Below are 24,108 nucleotides of genomic sequence, written 5' to 3' on the forward strand. Positions count from 1 at the left end.
TGATTATAGTAGTCATGTGGCACATATAACTGTACACCTTTTTCTACTAAGACGGCCATATGGTTGCATGGTCACGACAACTTATTGGATACATCCTGATGTGCTTAAAGGAAATGTATCACTTATTTATACTAATATAAAGTGATTTTGCCACCAAGGCCTATTTTTTTTAAACCAAGATTTTATTTGAAACATATTTTTTAAGAATTTTTTATTTGTTTTTCGTTTTTCACATCACTATTTAGAATTTGAAACTGTTCTGTTTCCTAAAATTTTCACACTGGCTGCTAAACCTAGTCTGACACTTGTCAATTCTGCAAGGATTTTCAACTTAGTAGTAATTTTATTTACATTCAAACAAGAAGACAATATGACAATAGAAGATCACAATAGAAGATCACATCTCTACAGTTAACACCTAAAGTGAACCATCATTACATCCAGTATTGATCATAAATAGGTCATAACTTATCCTTTGTGAGGGACAGAATCAGCACCGCTCCTCTAATTAGGCGAGGTAAGGCGCTCGCCTCAGGCGGTGCATGGGAGGGGGACGGCAGCCCGGGCGATTTTTATTTTTTTAAATTTTTTTTTTACTTTTTGTTTTCTTTGAACCAGTGCAGGAGAGCTGCTGCTCCTTGCGCTGGTTCAGACGTCTACGTATTAACGTAGGTGGTGACATCATGCCGCCTACGCTAATATGTAGACATCTGACGTCTGCTGAGAGAAGAGGATCGCGGAAGCAGCGGGAGCAGCAGCAGTGTGATCGGTAAGTATAATAACATTTTTTTTTGTTTCATAATAGGATGCTACCTGCCGGAGTATCTCCAGCAGGTAGCGGCCTATTTACCAACCTCCCCGGACCTGATCACTGCCACAGGCCAGCAGTGAATAGGCTCGGGCCAGACCGCGATCCCACTGACGCTATTATTATATCGGAGCCCCAGGGGAGGTGAGGGAACATAATAAACAGTGTTACCCACCTCTTCGGGATCCGATGCTAATTCTAGCTGGCTTCGGGCCTATATGGTAATGCCCAGACGTCACGTGGTCTGGTATATTACCATATAGGCCCAAAGCCTACTAGGATTAAAGAGGACCTTTCATGGGTTTGGGAAAAGGCAGTTTTATATACCGCTGGAAAGCCGACAGTGCAATGAACTCACCGCACTATCGGCTTTCCTGATCTGTTCCCCGGGTGAAGAGCTATCGGTGCCGGTACTGTAGCTCTTCACAGTCAGAAGGGCGTTCCTGACAGTCTGTCAGGAACGTCCTTCTTCCCAGCAGCGCCTATAATGCTGTACTGTGTGAGCGGGAAGGAACGCCCCCTCCCCTTTCCTCCTGATAATACTCGTCTATGGGCAAGCACTGTGAGCAGAGGGAGGGGGCGTTCCTCCCCGCTCACACTGTACAGCGTGATAGGTGCTGCTGGGAAGAAGGACGTTCCTGACAGACTGTGAAGAGCTACAGTACCGGCACAGTTAACTCTTCATTCGGGGCACAGATGAGGAAAGCCGGCATTGTATTTATTGTAATGTTAAACTATTCAAATGTTTTAGGCAGGTATGGAAAAATGCAGCAATAGTATATAGACTATATTTTCCATATAGTCAAAATGTTGTTTGCTAAGATCACTAAAAATGGTCTTTAACACTTCTGCTTTTATATTTTATTATTATTTTCTGTTTGAATTATTGCATTCATATTTAAGAATACATTTTACCACCATAACTCTGCCAATATTTATGGCTCATAACTACTGTAGGTAGCACAAGGTGCTGAAATCATTTGGATTTCATCATTTCACAAGTGAAATAACACTTTGTGGCATTACGTACAAAACATCCTGTTGAAAATGATTTCTAAAGTAAAATGTTGGAGTGACAAGGCGAATCAACTTTCTGCCTGATTGCATAATTCATGTATTTTTGTTTCTATGACAACTGTTACTAAAATAGATTCTACAATAATTACCATTTCCCTCCTCACATTTTTCATTTCTCAGAATCTTTAAAAAGTTTGAAAATTATTTTCCACAAATCCCCAAAAGATTAAATGAATGATAATTTATATCTAATTAGTCAGGTCTATTAAAAAAATAAACATTCATTTGGGTGGGTCTGTAAATAATCTGTGCCATATATTTTTAACCCGGGAAAACAATGCTCGACGTGTCATATATATTATTTTTATTTATATATTTTGATTTATTTAATTACTTGATTACTTAATTTCTAGGTTTTGCTTATGTAGTCTCATGGAGTTTGTTTTAGTGTGTTGTATATAATACATAAAAAAAGCTAAAGTACTTTTTGCCTATAGAATTTATCTTTAAATTTATTCTTAGGCACATAAAATAATTTGCTTAATACTATACCAAAATACTTCATAGAATCAGGAAGACTGATCTGTTCAATGCTAAAAGTTAAGCCTAATTTCGTAAATATACAATAATTCTATTTTTACAAAAAATCTGTTCAAGCAGCACTTTAAAGGGCTCTTCCTATATCAGCAAATCATGGATGAGATAGGAGAATCGCCTTGCTGAAACAGTAGAGCAGCACTTCTCTAGGGTGTTACTGTAGCACCCATAAGGATGAATGGAGACTATGGAAATGACATAGAATAGCTGAGCTACACTGTTTCTGAAGTTCTACAGTTACAGTAACAGCATAGATAAATGGACTACACTGTTTCCAAAGCTCCCACTCACTTCTATGGGAGTTACAGAATCAGCACATGGCTGCACTGCTCATCATAAGTCCTGCCATAGTGGTTGAGCCTTGTGGGTACTTATTACCTTCCTAGCAGCGATTTGCAGTGAGAAAAGTGGTTCTTTAAATAAGGTCATTTGTGATATCAAAAGCCTGTCTTTTGGTCAACTGGTCACACCTGTGAAGAATGTTTTTCTAGATAACAATGCCATGTGGCAAACGATACATCTCCAAAGTATTCACCTTTGTCTTTACCATTTACTAGAGCTGGTATAAGATCAATTGCACCCACCAATTACTAAATCACATTCTGGGGAATATGCAAATCTGTTTTCCAGGATGTAATTAGGAGAATGTTCCTTTTGGGATAGATATACTAGTCTGGCAATAACCCCGTATCATGGTATTAGGCTTACTGAAAATTTAATGTCTGATGTTTAAGGGGGTTGTTCTAGTGGCAGCGAACAGATACATTGTTTTCCTAATTACATTCCGGAAAACATATTACATATTCCCCAGAATCCCCCAGTGGAGCATAAATGGTTTGTAAGTCTCCATACGCTTCATACACTCTTGTAAGTCTCCAAAGGTGGCATGAATAGGCACTCTCACATTCTGTCATATACACTCAAACTGAAGACCAAATGTCACAAAAAGCGATTAACAGGTGTCAGAAAGTCTAAAAAAAACTTCCCACCCTTCTAAAATCTATAATATATGGCCAGCTTTAATATCACCAGTGTAGTGATGGTTATAATTAAGAATTTGGCATCGCAAAGTCAACTAGATGTTAGGATTGGGTCCCGCAGGGTCCACTCTCAGCGCACAGCGCCACCTGCGGGTCAATCTAACCCTCGCCCTCGGCCTCATGTAGTGAGGTGTCTGGAGTGTAAGTCCAGATTTCGGCCCACTGAGCATGCTCAGGCCTATTGGAGCCGCTCACAGGCTTAGTGCTACTTCTTGCCTACTGAGCATGAGCAGTGAGGTCATAGCCACCGCCCTGTTGGGCGGGGACTCCCCTTTAAAAAGTGTGAGCCGATGCCCGCCCGGGGCTCACACTTTGTATCTGAAAGACTGAATGACAGTTGTTGCAGGGAAAGGCTCCAGTGTCCAGGCAGGATTCCAGACTAGGCCTCAGTGTGGGGTTCCTCTGCTGTTATCTGGGTACTGGGTAGTTAGGACTGGTAAATCCTGAATTTCTGTCAGCGCTACACCAAGGCTAGGAGCAGTAGAGACTGTTCCAGCCTGTAGAGTTGCAGCAGGTTGGTCTCAGGAGATAGCCTTACTGCACTGTCACAGTTCAGTGTTTAAACTCCTAGCTGTTGCAGGAACATTTGTGTTGCTGACCAGGGGTGGCGTTAACCCTTGGCAGCCTTGTTACTTCTGCAGTACAGGTGCACCTGGCCAGTGACTTTAACTGGCAGGTTTTAGTTGCACCCTGTTCACATTGGGAGCTGCACCGTCGCATCCGCTCAGTGAACTTAACTGGCGTTTGTGTGTTGCTCCTTGTGCACACTGTTCTGTACTGCCATATTGTTGCGCTCAGGCAGACGGCCGCCCATCATAGGGCCTGTGGACCTCGCTGCAGTGCCTTGCAGCCCAGAGGTTCTGTTGTTTAAAAATTATTATTTTATTTATATACACAGAACCGTAACACTAGACCACTTGGATCTCTCTTGGTTTATCATTTGGAGGCTATAAGTTAAGAATATAAAGTACTCACATATGACCAGGGGTTAAATCTAAAATTCAACAATGTTAAATTTGATTAAAAAAAAATCAAAAAAAAGCTTGTAAACCAGATAAATGATGCACTCTAAAAAACCCCACCGTCAACACTTAGTCAATAGCATATTAAAATTCCCTTTGCTTTTGGCAGCTATCCTTTGTATTGGCAATGATTTACCCTTCCCTGTTTGCTCCACCAAGGGTATGATTGATGTATTTTGAAGAGAACAAGGAGATTTATAGGACTCATATCATCTTTATGTATTGAACAATGTGTGTGTACAATGAATTTAAAACAGAATCCTTATTGCATGTCATATTACAATGATTTATTTATTGTCTGTTATTTATATAAAAGAGTCTAGAAGAATCTGTTTGAGGATTGGGTAGACCAAGTTTAGGAAACCTAGACACTCTATCTTACAAAAAACTAGATGACAAGGGCCTGTATTTAGTATTGATTTTGAAACTAAACCTGTAATGCAGCACCCATGGAAGTCAGTCAGTTAGCTTATAGGTCTATACAATACCTCTGTATGGATCTGATTTTATGCATAGGCACGTAGAGGTTCTTACCGCTAATTCTTTTGAGGGCAAATACTTCCAAACCATGTTGCCATTTATTGTGGCTATTAGAGATGAGCGAGTAGTACTCGATTGAGTAGGTATTCGATCGAATACTACAGTATTCGAAATACTCGTACTCAATCGAGTACCACTCGCTGGTCTAATGTAAAAGTTTGATGCAGAACCAGCATTGATTGGCCGAATGCTATACAGTCGGACAATCAACGCTGGTTCTTCTCCTACCTTTAGAAGTCTTCTCCTTGCAGCGTCCCTGCGGGGTCTTCCGGCTCTTCATTCACTCTGCCAGGCATCAGGCCTGGGCAGAGCCGACTGCGCATGTCCGCTTGTAGTGCGGGCATGCGCAGTCGGCTCTGCCCAGGCCCGATGCCGGGCAGAGTGAATGAAGAGCCGGAAGACGCCGCGGGGACGCTGCAAGGAGAAGACTGCTTGGAGGATCCAGCCCGACTCACGCGTGGATTTGGTAAGTATAATTTGATCGAACGTTGCCTACCCCTGAAACGAGCATTTTCCCCCCATAGACTATAATAGGGTTCAATATTGGATTCGAGTAGTCGAATATTGAGGGGCTACTCGAAACGAATATCGAACCTCGACCATTTTACTGTTTGTTCATCTCTAGTGGCTATACTTTACAAGGTTTACTCTGAAATCTTCTATTTCCCTTAAGAAATTGATTTTGACCCTTTTTATATAGTGCCAATGAAAATTTACAAATAGTGAATCTATTACGAGATTTATTCTGTCCAAACCACGGATAACTTGGAATACCAACCACCTCCCTCCTAATAATCAGCTAAGTTTTACTATGAAATGTGGCTGCGTTTCACCATTAAAAAAGAAAATGCAAAAATGAGGTGTTCTTTTGTCAGCACCCCACTACCTTTTCACTCATTGATGGCTTTATTGACAAGTTTCTCCCTATTTGGGTAAAGGGAGAGACCAATCAATAACATTAACCTAAGCAGGAAGAAGCCATTGCAGAACTGCCTGGACATGTTCCCCATCCCCAGATTTTCTGTTAACCAGTGTTTCAAAATACAAGCAAGCAAAGATCCACAATTATATGACAAATAAAACTTAACATTTAATAATCATCTAAAATATAATTAACCCCAATGATTGGATGGTATAAAAATCGGAAAATAATTGAAACGGTCTTACCCATTCCAGAAGGAGGGTGTCAAACCCCACCTTTAGGGCCACAATTTATCCAAACGCAAAAGGAACCAAGGATGGGTACAGGAGATTGACCCTGTATACCCAAGCATATTAACTCCTGCTCTTACAAGGACGGTCCCAATGCTGACCCTAACATTGCCCTGTTAATATCTACTTCCCTTCCAAGGAGTCTTGCTCCTCAAGGGATTGTTAGAAGGGCAATTGAAATGACCAAGCATAGCAGAGCTTTTCCCCTAGTGCGGGGGAGCTCCTGACGGTCTCATAGTCGTGAGACTGACTACAAACCAGTGTTTCAGGGTAAAATAATAGTTTGTAAGGAAGGAGACTGTCAGTATTTCACTCTATCCATGGCTTGAACCTTTAAAGATAAAAATTCAAGCAAGCCAAAGGATGTAATGATAAACATACTGTAAATTTTGCTATAAACAGTCAATGAAACAAGATCTTTGCATCATAATTCCATAGCTGCTGGAGCGCCTTGATATTTTCCATATTTTGACTTTATCCTTGTCTTGGTATATGCATTATAATAACAAATAAAAATGTTGGGATTTTTCTATTGGCCGTATGTGAACACAAGTGGAAGCCGTCAGTTCTAGACTGTTTGCTTCAGTGAAAATGACCAAATGGTTCTTTTGTTTGGAGCACCCCAAAAGCATCGCAGCTGCTAAGCAACTGAAGCAACAGACAGTGATAAATTGACTAAAATCAGCTGCCAGGCTGGTTAATGCCTGTTTCTGTGCAGCCCCTTTCATAGCTTATCCTTTGCAAATGATGTGTAACCATCATGCTGCTGATGTCATCTGGCTATTATGCAAGCCAAGGAAATTGTTTATTAGCCATACAAATATGGCCAGAGTTTCGAAGTAAAAAGAAATTCCTCTGGATCAAATTATAGCCAAAATAGTTCTAAAAGAAGCTTATTGAAGAAGGAAAATTTCTTGTGTACAATAAAACTAAATATATATTATACCTATGCATGTAATATAAACAGTCCTATTGCAAAAATTCCAAGAAAATTCATACAAATTTTTCACAGTTCCAGGTCTTTGTGAAAAAAAAAAATATGATAAAAAAAATTGGACCCTGTTCATAGGAAAGCATTGACTAATATTTCTGTTACTAAAAACACAGTGTACATAGATTTAGTTGCTAGATATTTGAGTGCAGATACGCTTACAATTAGTTATTATTAGAGATGAGCGAACACTAAAATGTTCGAGGTTCGAAATTCGATTCGAACAGCCGCTCAATGTTCGTGTGTTCGAATGGGTTTCGAACCCCATTATAGTCTATGGGGAACAGATACTCGTTAAGGGGGAAACCCAAATCCGTGTCTGGAGGGTCACCAAGTCCACTATGACACCCCAGGAAATGATGCCAACACCTCTGGAATGACACTGGGACAGCAGGGGAAGCATGTCTGGGGGCATCTAACACACCAAAGACCCTCTATTACCCCAACATCACAGCCTAACAACTACACACTTTACACACTCAATACCACCTCTCTGACAGTAGGAAAACACCTTGAAACATGTGTATTTGGCACTTGCAGTGAGGAGAGCTTGTCACCAGCAGTGAATTTGGCCCTTGTAGTAAGTTGAGGTTGGCACCAACATTTGTTTTGAAAATCAGGGTGGATTGAGCCTCTAACCAGCAGAGTTTGGGCAAATTCATGGTGGAGGGAGCCTCTAAAAACCCCAGTTTGGGCAAATTCATGGTGGAGGGAGCCTCTAAAAACCCCAGTTTGGACCAATTCATGGTGGAGGGAGCCTCTAACCAGCCCAGTTTGGGCAAATTCATGGTGGAGGGAGCCTCTAAAAAACCCAGTTTGGACCAATTCATGGTGGAGGGAGCCTCTAACCAGCCCAGTTTGGGCAGATTCATGGTGGAGGGAGCCTCTAACCAGCCCAGTTTGGGCAAATTCATGGTGGAGGGAGCCTCTAAAAAACCCAGTTTGGACCAATTCATGGTGGAGGGAGCCTCTAACCAGCCCAGTTTGGGCAAATTCATGGTGGAGGGAGCCTCTAACCAGCCCAGTTTGGACCAATTAATGGTGGAGGGAGCCTCTAACCAGCCCAGTTTGGACCAATTAATGGTGGAGGGAGCCTCTAACCAGCCCAGTTTGGACCAATTAATGGTGGAGGGAGCCTCTAACCAGCCCAGTTTGGACCAATTAATGGTGGAGGGAGCCTCTAACCACCCCAGTTTGGACCAATTCATGGTGGAGGGAGCCTCTAAACAGCCAAGTTTGGACCAATTCATGGTGGAGGGAGCCTCTAAAAACCCCAGTTTGGACCAATTCATGGTGGAGGGAGCCTCTAACCAGCCCAGTTTGGGCAAATTCATGGTGGAGGGAGCCTCTAAACAGCCCAGTTTGGGCAAATTCATGGTGGAGGGAGCCTCTAACCAGCCCAGTTTGGACCAATTAATGGTGGAGGGAGCCGCTAAACAGCCCAGTTTGGGCAAATTCATGGTGGAGGGAGCCTCTAAAAAACCCAGTTTGGACCAATTCATGGTGGAGGGAGCCTCTAACCAGCCCAGTTTAGGCAAATTCATGGTGGAGGGAGCCTCTAAACAGCCCAGTTTGGGCAAATTCATGGTGGAGGGAGCCTCTAACCAGCCCAGTTTGGACCAATTAATGGTGGAGGGAGCCTCTAAACAGCCAAGTTTTGGGAAATTCATGGTGGAGGGAGCCTCTAACCAGCCCAGTTTGGACCAATTCATGGTGGAGGGAGCCTCTAAACAGCCCAGTTTGGGCAAATTCATGGTGGAGGGAGCCTCTAAAAAACCCAGTTTGGACCAATTCATGGTGGAGGGAGCCTCTAACCAGCCCAGTTTGGACCAATTAATGGTGGAGGGAGCCTCTAAACAGCCAAGTTTGGACCAATTCATGGTGGAGGGAGCCTCTAAAAACCCCAGTTTGGACCAATTCATGGTGGAGGGAGCCTCTAAAAACCCCAGTTTGGACCAATTCATGGTGGAGGGAGCCTCTAACCAGCCCAGTTTGGACCAATTAATGGTGGAGGGAGCCTCTAACCAGCCCAGTTTGGACCAATTAATGGTGGAGGGAGCCTCTAACCACCCCAGTTTGGACCAATTCATGGTGGAGGGAGCCTCTAAACTACCAAGTTTGGACCAATTCATGGTGGAGGGAGCCTCTAAAAACCCCAGTTTGGACCAATTCATGGTGGAGGGAGCCTCTAACCAGCCCAGTTTGGGCAAATTCATGGTGGAGGGAGCCTCTAAACAGCCCAGTTTGGGCAAATTCATGGTGGAGGGAGCCTCTAACCAGCCCAGTTTGGACCAATTAATGGTGGAGGGAGCCGCTAAACAGCCCAGTTTGGACCAATTCATGGTGGAGGGAGCCTCTAAAAACCCCAGTTTGGACCAATTCATGGTGGAGGGAGCCTCTAAAAAACCCAGTTTGGACCAATTCATGGTGGAGGGAGCCTCTAAACAGCCCAGTTTGGGCAAATTCATGGTGGAGGGAGCCTCTAACCAGCCCAGTTTGGACCAATTAATGGTGGAGGGAGCCTCTAAACAGCCAAGTTTTGGGAAATTCATGGTGGAGGGAGCCTCTAACCAGCCCAGTTTGGACCAATTAATGGTGGAGGGAGCCTCTAAACAGCCCAGTTTGGACCAATTCATGGTGGAGGGAGCCTCTAAACAGCCCAGTTTGGGCAAATTCATGGTGGAGGGAGCCTCTAAAAAACCCAGTTTGGACCAATTCATGGTGGAGGGAGCCTCTAACCAGCCCAGTTTGGGCAAATTCATGGTGGAGGGAGCCTCTAACCAGCCCAGTTTGGGCAAATTCATGGTGGAGGGAGCCTCTAACCAGCCCAGTTTGGACCAATTAATGGTGGAGGGAGCCGCTAAACAGCCCAGTTTGGACCAATTCATGGTGGAGGGAGCCTCTAAAAACCCCAGTTTGGACCAATTCATGGTGGAGGGAGCCTCTAAAAAACCCAGTTTGGACCAATTCATGGTGGAGGGAGCCTCTAACCAGCCCAGTTTGGGCAAATTCATGGTGGAGGGAGCCTCTAACCAGCAGAGTTGTGGGAAAGCAGGGTGGAGGGAGCCTCTAACCAGCAGAGTTGGTGGAAATCAGGGTGGAGGGAGCCTCTAACCAGCAGAGTTGGGGGAAATCATGTTGGAGGGAGCCTAGTATTAGCAGAATTGTGCAACGCTTATGGTGGATGAGTATGAGGATGCGGAGGAATTGGAGAGGTTGAGTACAGACATGGAGTTTCATGTTGGGGTGCTTTACACAGGTGGGCACAAAAATGAAGGCTCTATCCAGTGGTGGTTCATTTTTATCAAAGTGAGCCGGTCGGCACTCTCAGCTGACAGACGGGTGCGCTTGTCAGTGATGATGCCACCGGCTGCACTGAACACCCTCTCAGATAGGACGCTGGCGGCAGGACAGGACAGCACCTCCAAGGCATATAGGGCAAGTTCAAGCCACAGGTCCAACTTCGACACCCAATACGTGTAGGGCGCAGAGGGGTCGGAGAGGACAGGGCTGTGGTCGGAAAGGTATTCCCGCAACATGCGCCTATACTTCTCACGCCTGGTGACACTAGGACCCTCCGTGGCGGCACTTTGGCGAGGGGGTGCCATCAAGGTGTCCCAGACCTTAGACAGTGTGCCCCTCGTTTGTGTGGACCGGTGAGAACTTGGTTGCCTACTGGAGGAACTGCCCTCCCTGCCGCCAACGTCACATGCTGGAAACATCTCCACCATATTCTGCACCAATTGCCTGTGGCAAGCATTGATGCGATTGGCCCTCCCCTCTACCGGAATAAAAGACGAGATGTTGTTTTTATACCGGGGGTCAAGGATAGCAAAGATCCAGTACTGGTTGTCCTCCATGATTTTGACAATACGCTTGTCGGTTGTAAAGCACCCCAACATGAACTCAGCCATGTCTGCCACAGTGTTAGTTGGCATGACTCCTCTGGCCCCACCGGAAAGTTCAATCTCCATTTCCTCCTCATCCTCCATGTCTACCCATCCGCGCTGCAACAATGGGACGATTCGAAGTTGCCCGGAAGCCTCCTGTATCACCATCACATCATCGGACAACTCTTCTTCCTCCTCCTCCTCCTCCTCCTCCATTAAACGCAGTGAAGCGGACAGATGTGTGGACCTACTCTCCAGCTGTGACGGATCGGATGCTATCCCTAACTCCTCTGTGTGATCTGAGTTATCCCTGATGTCAATCAGGGATTCTCTCAGAACACACAAGAGCGGGATTGTAAGGCTCACCATCGCATCCTCAGAGCTCACCCTCCTTGTGGACTCCTCAAAGACCCGTAGGATGTCACAAAGGTCTCTCATCCATGGCCACTCATGGATGTGAAACTGAGGCAGCTGACTTTGTGGCACCCTAGGGTTTTGTAGCTGGTATTCCATCAAAGGTCTCTGCTGCTCAACCACTCTATTCAACATCTGAAACGTTGAGTTCCAGCGTGTGGGGACGTCGCACAAAAGCCGGTGTTGTGGCACATGCAGGCGTTGCTGGAGAGATTTTAAGCTAGCAGCGGCTACTGTCGACTTGCGAAAGTGGGCGCACATGCGCCGCACTTTCACCAGTAGCTCTGGAACATTGGGGTAGCTCTTTAGGAAACGTTGCACCACTAGGTTGAAGACGTGGGCCAGGCATGGAACATGTTGGAGTCCGGCAAGCTCCAGAGCTGCTACCAGGTTCCGGCCGTTATCACAAACGACCATGCCTGGGCCCAGGTGCAGCGGCTCAAACCATATTGCCGTCTCATCGAGGAGGGCATCCCTCACCTCGGAGGCAGTGTGCTGTCTGTCCCCCAAGCTGATCAGCTTCAGCACAGCCTGCTGACGTCTACCAACGCCAGTGCTGCAACGTTTCCAACTCGTAGCTGGGGTCAATCTAACAGCGGAGGAGGAGGCGGTGGCGGAGGAGGAGGCGGTGGCGGAGGAGGAGGCGGTAGAGGAGGAGGAGGAGGGGGGTGTTCTTCTCGTGTCCCTGCCAGGAATGTTAGGCGGGGAGACGAGGTACACCGGGCCAGTTTGGGAAGCAGTCCCAGCCTCAACTACATTCACCCAGTGTGCCGTCAGTGAAATGTAGCGTCCCTGTCCGCATGCACTTGTCCACGCGTCGGTGGTCAAGTGGACCTTTGTGCAAAGCGCGGAACTAAGGGCCCGCCTGATGTTGAGTGACACGTGCTGGTGCAAGGCGGGGACGGCACACCGGGAGAAGTAGTGACGGCTAGGGACGGCATAGCGAGGTGCCGCAGTTGCCATCAGGTCCAGGAAGGCGGGAGTTTCAACAAGCCGGAACGCCAACATCTCCTGGGCCAGCAGTTTAGCGATGTTGGCGTTCAAGGATTGCGCGTGTGGGTGGTTAGCAGTGTATTTCTGCCGCCGCTCCAATGTCTGAGAGATGGTGGGTTGTTGTAAAGAAACGCCTGATGGTGCCTTTGATGGTGCAGGAGAAGGAGATAAGACAGGACCAGGGGAGGATGAGGTAGAAGTCAACAAAGTGGCGGAGGCAGATGAAGTGGTGTCCTGGCTCGTCCTCTGGAGTGCATCGCCAGCACAGTCAGCAGTGGCAGAGGCAGAGGCAGAGGCAGTGGCAGAGGCAGTGGCGTGAACGGCAGGCGGCCTTTGTCCTGCCGTTGCTGCCTGCCACTGATTCCAGTGCTTGGATTCCAAATGACGGCGCATTGAAGTGGTGGACAGGTTGCTCTTCTCAGAGCCCCTAATCAATTTCGAGAGGCAAATTGTGCAGACAACACTATATATCTGTCCTCGGCGCATTCCTTGAAAAAACTCCACACCTTCGAGAAATGTGCCCTCGAGGTGGGAGTTTTTCGGGGCTGGGTACGAACTGGAACATCTTGGGAGATTCCGGGTGTGGCCTGGCTTCGCCTAAGCTGCTGACCTCTGCCTCTGCCTCTAGCTACCCTTTTTGGTGCTGCACCTGCCTCAACATCCACACTACTTTCCCCGCTTGACATCCCCCCTGTCCAGGTCGGGTCAGTGTCCTCATCATCCACCACTTCCTCTTCCAACTCCTGTCTCATCTCCTCCTCCCGCACAATGCGCCGATCAACTGGATGCCCTGACGGCAACTGCGTCACATCATCGTCGATGAGGGTGGGTTGCTGGTCATCCACCACCAAATCGAACGGAGATGGAGGAGACTCTAGTGTTTGAGCATCTGGACACAGATGCTCCTCTGTTAGGTTCGTGGAATCGTGACGTGGAGAGGCAGGTTGAGGGACAATGAAAGGAGCGGAGAACAGCTCTGGGGAGCAGGGACAGTTTGGGTTATTGTTCTGTAAAGCTTCGGAATTTTGGGAGGAAGGAAGACAAGACTGTTGGGTAATAGGAGGAGAGGAGGCAGAGTCTGACTGGCTGCTGGACAATGTGCTGTAAGCGTTCTCTGACAGCCATTGCAAGACCTGTTCCTGGTTCTCGGGCCTACTAAGGTTTGTACCCTGCAGTTTAGTTAATGTGGCAAGCAACCCTGGCACTGTGGAGTGGCGCAATGCTTGCTGCCCCACAGGAGTAGGCACGGGACGCCCTGTGGCTTCACTGCTACCTTGCTCCCCAGAACCATTCCCCCGACCTCGCCCACGGCCTCGTCCACGTCCCTTTCCGGGAGCCTTGCGCATTTTGAATTCCTAGTTAGAAATTGGCACTGTATACCAGTAGTAAAAATTGTGGGTGCACGTAACCCCAATATATTCTTTGAATTACCAGTCAGAAACTGGCACTATATGGCAGTAGCAAGAAATGAGGGTATTTATAACCCCAATATATTCTTTGAATTCCCAGTCAGACAATGGCACTGTATACCAGTAGTAAAAATTGTGGGTGCACGTAACCCCAATATATTCTTTGAATTCCCAGTCAGACACTGGCACTATATGGCAGTAGCAAGAAATGAGGGTATTTGTATTCCCAATATATTCTTTGAATTCCCAGTCAGACAATGGCACTGTATACCAGTAGTAAAAATTGTGGGTGTACGTAACCCCAATATATTCTTTGAATTACCAGTCAGAAACTGGCACTATATGGCAGTAGCAAGAAATGAGGGTATTTGTATTCCCAATATATTCTTTGAATTCCCAGTCAGACAATGGCACTGTATACCAGTAGTAGAAATTGTGGGTGCACGTAACCCCAATATATTCTTTGAATTCCCAGTCAGACACTGGCACTATATGGCAGTAGCAAGAAATGAGGGTATTTGTATTCCCAATATATTCTTTGAATTCCCAGTCAGACAATGGCACTGTATACCAGTAGTAAAAATTGTGGGTGCACGTAACCCCAATATATTCTTTGAATTACCAGTCAGAAACTGGCACTATATGGCAGTAGCAAGAAATGAGGGTATTTGTATTCCCAATATATTCTTTGAATTCCCAGTCAGACAATGGCACTGTATACCAGTAGTAAAAATTGTGGGTGCACGTAACCCCAATATATTCTTTGAATTCCCAGTCAGACACTGGCACTATATGGCAGTAGCAAGAAATGAGGGTATTTGTATTCCCAATATATTCTTTGAATTCCCAGTCAGACAATGGCACTGTATACCAGTAGTAAAAATTGTGGGTGCACGTAACCCCAATATATTCTTTGAATTCCCAGTCAGACACTGGCACTATATGGCAGTAGCAAGAAATGAGGGTATTTGTATTCCCAATATATTCTTTGAATTCCCAGTCAGACAATGGCACTGTATACCAGTAGTAAAAATTGTGGGTGCACGTAACCCCAATATATTCTTTGAATTACCAGTCAGACACTGGCACTATATGGCAGTAGCAAGAAATGAGGGTATTTGTATTCCCAATATATTCTTTGAATTCCCAGTCAGACAATGGCACTGTATACCAGTAGTAAAAATTGTGGGTGTATATAGCCCCAATTCTATTGCTAGGGGACTTGCAGGGTATTTCTGGGGTGAAGGTGGGGGGGCACACCGTTGGAACGGGTATCGGGGGTATATATCGGGTATACGGGAATACACTGACAGTGTATTCCATTCAGGATCCTGGGAAAGCTGGGTTGCGGCGATTGAGCCCGTCAGTGCCACGTTACACTGACAAGCTTCTCCCTGGAATTTAGCTCTTACAAGAGCTGTTGTGGTTGTCTTCTCCTTCCTATCCTAGCCTGTCCCTGCCTACCCAGAATCTAAGCCCTAGCTAGCTGGACGGAAACCTCCGTCCTCGGTGAATTGCAAGCTCAGAATGACGCGAACCTGGGCGGCGCTGTTCTTTTAAATTAGAGGTCACATGTTTTCGGCAGCCAATGGGTTTTGCCTACTTTTCTCAACGTCACCGGTGTCGTAGTTCCTGTCCCACCTACCCTGCGCTGTTATTGGAGCAAAAAAGGCGCCAGGGAAGGTGGGAGGGGAATCGAGTAATGGCGCACTTTACCACGCGGTGTTCGATTCGATTCGAACATGCCGAACAGCCTAATATCCGATCGAACATGAGTTCGATAGAACACTGTTCGCTCATCTCTAGTTATTATATAACATTACTTTGGGAAAATATTCAGATATCCATTGTTACAGTATATTAATCAAATCTAATTATTACTAATATGTAAGAAAGCAATAATGGACAAAGGAAATCAGAATAAACCTAATAAGACTGCAGTTATTTAAGGTACAAGGTTATTGCCCTTAAAGTTATCAACCATCTGTAAATGCAGATTTTTTTGTAGATTTTTTTTAGTTTATAAGTAGAGATTAGCGAGTACATGTTCGATCGGATATCAGGCTGTTCGAGATGTTCGATTCGAGTCGAACACCAGGTGGCAAACTCACTAAAAATGTGACTCCCTTTCCACTGTCCCTGGTGCTTTTTTTGCACCAATAACTGTGCAGGGGAGGTGGGACAGGAACTACGACAACAGAGGCATCGAAAAAAATCGGAAAAAGTAATTGGCTGGCTAATTCAGATGACCTCCAATTTATATGAACGGTGGATTTAATATCTGGTTCATATGAGACTGTGAACTATGTGACTGTGAGACAGGGATAGATGTACTGGCAGGGTTATCTAGGAGATGCAGCAGAGCTAAGTGTGCAGCAGGGTTCAGCGCATCTCTGATGCAGTAGAGCTGAGTGTGCAGCAGGGTTCAGCGCATCTCTGATGCAGTTGCGCTGAGTGTGCAGCAGGATTTAGCGCACACTCAGCTCTGCTACATCTCTGATGCAGTAGAGCTGAGTGTGCAGCAGGGTTCACATCTTCGGTGTAACAGTGCTAGCTGTGCGCTCAGCTTGGCTGCATCTCTGGTGTAGCCAAGTTGAGCTCATGGCCAGCTTCTACATCTTGGCATAGGAATGCATTGACCAGAGTTGATTGGCCGAATGCCATACAGAGTATAGCATTCAGCTAATCAATGCTGGTTCTGCTGGAGGAGGCGGAGTCTAAGATCGGTCCACAGCAGTCTTCATTCTGGTCCGATCATAGACTCCGCCTCCTCACAGACAAACCTCCGGCAGAACCAGCGTTGATTGGCCGAATGCTGTACTCTGTATGGCATTCGGCCAATCAACGCTGGTCAATGCATTCCTATGGGAAAAAGTCAGCTTCCGCATATCGCAAGCTGACAGGGATCCCAACATAATACAGTGACTTGGGCATGTTAGATGCCCCCAGACATGCTTCCCCTGCTGTCCCAATTGCATTCCAGGGTGTTGGCATCATTTCCTGGGGTGTCATAGTGGACTTGGTGACCCTCCTGAGTCAAATAGTGGTTTCCCCCTTAACGAGTATTTTTTCCCCATAGACTATAATGGGATTCGATGTTCGATCGAACAGTCAAGTATTGAGCAGCTACTCGAATCGAACTTCGAACTTCAAACATTTCACTGTTCGCTCATCTCTATTTATAAGTCAAATTTCTAAGAATACTTTTTCAACAATTCCCCATCTACTTCATTTTCTGGGAAATTGACCAATATTTTATGAAACAATATGTTGAACGTTACAGTTACAAAGTATTTCTATGCTTCTTAAAGGGAACCTGTTAGGTGGTTTTTGCACCATAAAGTGGTCCCATGATGTAGTCATTATACTCTTACTGGTCCCCTCTGTAAACTGTTCCTGTAAAATGAAGGTGTAAACGTTTGAAAGCATAAAAAGTCATATGCAACTTAATATTAGTAGTCATGGAGTAGCTTTGGCCTAGTCACACAGTTCACTTGGCAATCATATCTCCTGGGCATGATGGACATCTCCCTCATGATGGCAGGGATGGAAAGGACTGTAAGGGAGATGTCCATCCTGTCCAGGAAATGTGATAGGCAAGGTTATAGCATGACTGGATTGAAGCTGCTCCCCACCCCTGTGACTACTTTGGGTAATTTGCATATAGCTTATAATGTTTTAAAAAATGTATAACTTCACAATGCTGCAACAGAAAGATTACAGAGAAGCTACATTGGAAAGGAAATTACTTGATCCTGCCCATGACAGGGCTAGTCTATGATGGAAAAAACATTTGTTAGTCAATGTTGCCAAACCTGAAAGGAAACATCACTATATCACTATCACACATCAGTATAGGATGTGTAAGAAGGCAACAGGCAGAGTGCTGGAGTCACAGTATATCTCTCCCAGATTTCTGACATATGTGTGGCCTAGTGCGGGTCTTGAGTAGGCCTCATTCCTGGTGTAGGTCTCAGGCTCATTACTGGACCATAAAAGGCTGCAGATCCTGCACTTCAGGGCAGATCCTGGGTGTGAGAGGAAGTTCCTGGGTCTGTCCTGACACTATGAGTCTGGTAAGACTGTACTGTGCTCTTTTTGTTGATTTGTGTGGCTGGTAGTAAGCCACCAGTACAGTTAGTACTAGTTAGTGCTATTGTCTAGTTAGTGCTCAGACGAACAGGCTTTTCTTTCACATTCTTTTGCCTGAAAGTTAAGGCTGTATGTTATTTTGCTTTTTTTCCCAAAATAAACCTGTTTCCTGCAGATTTTGTCTCCCTGTCTTTGACTGGTTGGATCTGCACTATTGCTGCTGTTGAGCTACCTTCCCATACTGTAAATGAGATATAGGGATTGAGCATATTTTATGTGATTGTTAAGCAAAAAAAAAACTAAACTTACTACTTCTCACAATGGTAACATTAGCACCAATGATAGAATAACATTTTCTATTTTTTTTCTTCATGTAGATTGTGAGCCCCATATAGGACTCACAATGTATATTTTTCCCTATCAGTATGTCTTTGGGCGTATGGCAGGAAATCCACGCAAACACAGGGAGAACATAAAAACTCCTTGCAGATGTTGTTCCTGGCATGATTTGAACCCAGGGCTCCAGCACTGCAAAGCTGCATTGTTAACCACTGAGCCACCGTGTTGCCCCCAGAATAACATTTTCTATTATCTGTAACTTACTTTTCAGATTTTCAGTGTAGACTGGAACAGATTGGCAGAGTTATCTCTTTATCATAAGAGGATAGTGAATTCAATGAGCCATGATGGATGTCTAACTATGGAAGTCAGAATAGCAACACTTTACATAGAAATACTGTCCATCCTTATGCCCAGTCAATCCCTCATATGTGGCAAAACTCAATATTCTCCTGGAGTCTGTCAGTCTATTGATCATTTTCCCACCTTAGCTTATTTTAAATCATAACACAATGTCAACATTTTGCAGTAAAACAAATGTTTGTTCATGTTTTATTTTAAAATTTGATGAAATTCTATGCAAATTGTATTGGAATGAGTGATGAATTATTAGTGAGCATAAATGTCACTTAATTCACCAATCACTTAGACAATAGGACACAGCATAAAATAACTATCACTTTGCATCACAGCCGAAAAGGGTAATCAACTTGCTGCTGATGCTTGCTTAAAACAATTTACATTAATTTGCGCAAAAGACTGATAGATTACACTTTGATTACAGTTTGGAAATAATGAATACAGATTCACTCAGTGTAAGGTATATGTAGGACATGATTAATGATGAGCTTGCTTACTATGCAAGTGAGTTCCTGTTTTGTTCTAATTCGCTAGCTGTCATTTACATCTCATAAATAAGAATAACACAAACAGATTTTGCTTCAAAAAGGAGAAAGTTGAATTTTTTTCATTTTTTATGACACCTCAAAAAAATGTGTATGCCATTGTTTAATCGCAGTCATGAAATTCTCCAAAAAGGACGTTTTTAACCCACAGTCACAGCCTTTTTTAACGGCATTAAATTCACTAATTTTGGCCGTTTTCACAGATCCGTCAATATACTGAAATGTGAATACAGGTGACTCTTGGTTGCAAAGTGACAGATTAAAAAATGACCATTTTTCACAGCCTTTTCGACCACAGTGATGTGAATCTAAGCTTATATTTCATTTATAGTCAAAAGGTGGGGACAATCTGGAATTGGGCTGGGCAGTTTGACCTACTGAATAAAAAATCCTGCCTTCTTCAAAAGCATGGGGGTATATGTCAGTTATGGTTAGATATAAAGCCCTCATCTATATCCAAATATGTAACTAATATATCACATTCTATCTACTTATCCTAAATGAAAGATCTGGAGAAAAATGCGAAAATATAATTAATTGTATTTATTTATATAGCACCATTATGTCCATGGTTCTCTACATGTGAGGGTTTATATACAGTGCACAAAATATACAAAACAAATATAATACTAACAATGAATGACTGGCACAGTGGGGTAGAGGGCCCTGCCCGTAAGGACTTACAGTCTATGAGGGAAGAGGGATAGAGACAGAAGGTGAGGGGAGAGACAGTTCAGATGGTGGTGTGGTGACAGCAGTGTTATTAGGGTTGCAGGCCTTCCTGAATAGGTGAGTCTTCAGGGCCTTCTTGAAGCCTGTGATTGTGGGGGTCAGTCTTATGTGTCTTGGTAAGGAGTTCCAGAGTATGGGGGATGCATGGAAGAAATCTTGGAGACGGTTGTGTGAGGAGCGGGTGAGAGCAGAGCGGAGTAGGAGATCTTTGGAGGATCTGAGGTTATGTGTGGGTAGGTAGCGGGAGCTTAATTTGGAAATATAAGGAGGGGACAGGTTGTGGATGGCTTTATATGTCAGTGTTAGTAACTTGAGCTCTATTCGCTGAGCAACGTGTAGCCAGTGATTGGCAGAGGGAAGCTGCCGATGAAGAATGGGGGAGAGGTGTATTACGCGAGCAGCATAGTTTAAGGTGGAGGAGGAGGGCAAGAGTATTTGCAGGGAGACCATCAATAATAATAATTGCTAGCTATTGGGTTTTGGTTCCCTTTCATACTCCATGCACTTCTGGTTTGTTTGCTTCCCTGTCAAATACACGGCACCCATAGTCTATACTGATGACTAAAAGTCTATAACAGCTATATGAAAGTTACAATAAATTGTTATATAAAAGTTACAACAGATTCACAAGACTGAGTTTCACCCATGAAAAATATGGCAAGCAGATGGACAGAGTTTCACGGGTGAAACTTGGTCATGTGAATCTCGCCTTATTCTTAGAATCAGTTTTGGATGAAAAGTTATCCTTAGGAATTATCGTCTTTCTCCAGTAAACTCACATGCTTTAAGTCCTTAATATTGTCCTGACAAGGCATGGTCTTCATTCCAAGTCTTTTAGTTGAGAACCTTTTGGTTCCTTTGTGTTCCATCATACCATTATTACACCAGCTAACTTATCTGTACTCAGATCAGTCCTATCATTCTCAGAACTTAGACCATGACTGATTTTTGCTTTATATGTCAATTCTCTTGTCAACTACTTGGCTGACACATGCAGACTGTAGGACATCTCTTGAAGCAGATGAAGGCATCATGGAGTTAAACAACTGCAATTGTGTTGTATCTACTAAAGGATTCACATGTTGTTTTATTACTTAATGCAGGCTTTAATAATGTAACAGCTAAAATCTGTGTTCAATTTGTCTTGATACTCTACGAAATCAATATATCTTACAGGGGCTGAATGCAAAGGTTTTCTAAACTAACTAAATCTTTTTCACTGAAAAATAAAAAAAATTGAATATTATGTATTTTTTAATTCATTTTTTAAATATCTCTTTTTAATGAAGGGTAATCTTCACTGTCTAGTATCAAATGGTGCAGTCTGGTTATGGCCATGTGATATCCGGATAAATGTATGACTTATTATAAGCTCTGAGAACTGTAACAAGCAATGTGCTTACTGTATGTGGCCATCATATGATCAGGAGACGATTCTACAATTGCTACAAGCATAGGTTTATATTACTATCAAAAAATTTTCAAAAAAGTTCATTAGAAGTATGCATCATCTTTCATTATACAATAATGTATTTTTGCAAGAGATAATATTCTTTTCAAAGTTGTATCCTACATTTACTTTTAATAAACAAGCAAAAGAGCCAAGTTCATGACTCCACCATCTCGACAGAGGGAGAAACTCCAGTTCATCAGAAATACCAAAATATACAAAACGCTGATGAGTAAATATAAAACTTAACTATGTATTAGATAAACTGGATAAAATCATCCCAAATGAGCTAAAGGCGAACAAAGCCAATATACAATACTAAAACCATGGTCTGAACATTAGGGCCAGGGCCCCAATCACAATGTAGGGTCGGTTATTAAATCCCACAATAAGTATAACAAATATGTTGCATCGTACACAATCGGATGTTGGACACTATCAGCTCCAAGTCCGAGGCAGTCAGGACAATCTCTATTCTGCCCCTCAAAAAACTGTCCCTCTCACTCCCACCCTTACAAGGGCAGTGTCAAACAGCAAAAAGACTCCCTAACAATCCCAGTTTGTTATACTTATTGTGGGATTTAATAACTGACCCTACATTGTGATTGGGACCTAAGCCCCAATTTTCAGACTCTAGTTTAGGTATTGTGTATTTACTTTGTTCTTCATTTTTTTTTTTATCTCAGTTGAGATTATTTTATCCAGTTTATCCAATAAATGTTAAGTTTTATATTTACTCATCAGTTCTTTGTATACATTTACCCTTAAAATCTGAATTACGCTTGACTTGTTGCAAATCTTGAAGCCTTAGAATTATTCCTATCATTACTCCAGATGATGTTAATGATGGTCTTGAAGATTTTTTCTATTGTCAGTAAGCTTTGACATGAGCAATATTACTCATGTAAAAATTGCTGCTTATGAGGACACTTAATCTCGTTTTGCTTTAAGAAAAACGTTGTTATAGAGATCTTTGACATTTGCTATATCTAAATCTGCTTTATTATTCAATTTGTGTTGCATTTATTAGTGAAATGTGCATGATTCTCATTTATGTTATTCTTAATTGTATTTTATTAACCATCCAGTGTTCTTTCAATAAGGGTACCTGCTATATTTTACATAGTAAAATAGTGAATACATTTGGATAAAGTCACAAGTCCAACCTATTAATCTATTAATCCATGTTGATCCATGAAAATATTGATTCGCTATAGTCTGCTATAATCTGATGTACCTCACTGCACTACTGCACAACTTAAATTCAGCCACTGTATATGCCCCATACAGTTTGCATTTCAGTGTACAAGGCCAATAATTGAAATCATTGTAATTTTCAGAATTGGAAAAGTATTACTATTAGGCAAATATGTGATGTCTTGCAGTTAAATTGCAGATGAAAGCCTTTGAGTAATTATATTAAACTATAGACTCACTTAAAACACTTTGCGCTTTGAAATTACGACATTACAGGGTAGCTGGAAAGAAGGGGGTAATATCCATTCAGAGGTAATAGCAGTTAGGGATAATTGAGGTTTAGACATGAACAAACATTACAAAATATATGTTGAAAATATTAACGTGGTTTATCCACCATTTTTGTTAAAGGGGGTTCCTGGGCAATTTTTTTTTTTTAAAAAGTTTTATTAGTTCTATTAATGAGTTAATAAATACATCCATATACCTATAGCAGTGTTTTGAGTGATTTCTGGGAGTTTCTAGTGTCTCCTGCATTTGTTTAAAAGGTTCAGCTATGAAGCTTACACCTTAGCTCCCTCTCACCTCACTATCACTCCATCTTCTCTTCCTCCCTCTTCTCTCCCTCCTACTTACCCCCTTCCTATCTCTCTAGCTATCCTGCCCACTACTAGCCTTTCCCTACCTACTTAGCCCAACCACTCACCCCATTATATACTTACCTCTCCTTCCTCCAGGCTTCCACCTGCGGGACAGCCCATCCTTATTTTATGATTGTATGCTATTGTCCCAGCATTTCTCTGTGTTCTGCAGCTGATGATCCACCTCAACTGCACAGGCGTGGTAGCTGCGCAGAAGAGGTGGATTATCGACTGTAGAGCACAGAGCAGCACCGGAACTATTGTGCGCGCTGGTAGTCAGAAAAGAGAAGGATAAGCCGCCCCACAGGAATAAGCCTGGAAGAAAGAAAGGCCAGTATGCTGAATCGGATTGGGGCGGGGGGGGGGGGGATAGTAGTGATGTTCAGGGAAACGGATCATCACCGGATAACCAACAAATGTCCCTGGAGTAGTCACAAGACCACCCTAGGAAAATGGGTAAATATACATTTTTGATAAATTGTTATTTATAAACTAGGCGGGGGAGGGGGGGTTAGATTAGTGTAGAAATTAGTTTTTATCCCGGACAACCCCTTTAAGGACCGAACTTGTGCAGTCAAAGCCCAAAGTGCAAGTTTTATACTTTGGAGTCTCTTCCGTCCCCAGAGAATAATAATAAACCTTTGGAAGGTGCAGAAAATATTAAACATACTCATCTTCCTTTACTTCTCCTAGCCTCCTATGAGGCTGGTGTTCTCTCCCAGGCATCTTCTGGTATCCTGGATAACATCAGCAGCCCCAGGGGATCACTGATGCCTGTGATTGACCTCAGCAGTCATTTGGGGGCATATAAACATCATG

At 43.6% G+C, this 24,108-nt stretch overlaps 1 protein-coding gene across 2 annotated transcripts in view; it reads left to right on the forward strand.

Annotated features, from left to right (window-relative positions):
• ZNF385D (zinc finger protein 385D) overlaps positions 1–24,108 on the forward strand; it is a 246,336-nt gene that overhangs the window by 172,822 nt on the left and 49,406 nt on the right. The window lies entirely within an intron of this gene.

The sequence above is a fragment of the Leptodactylus fuscus genome, chromosome 4, assembly GCF_031893055.1.
Source record: "Leptodactylus fuscus isolate aLepFus1 chromosome 4, aLepFus1.hap2, whole genome shotgun sequence".
NCBI lineage: Eukaryota > Metazoa > Chordata > Amphibia > Anura > Leptodactylidae > Leptodactylus > Leptodactylus fuscus.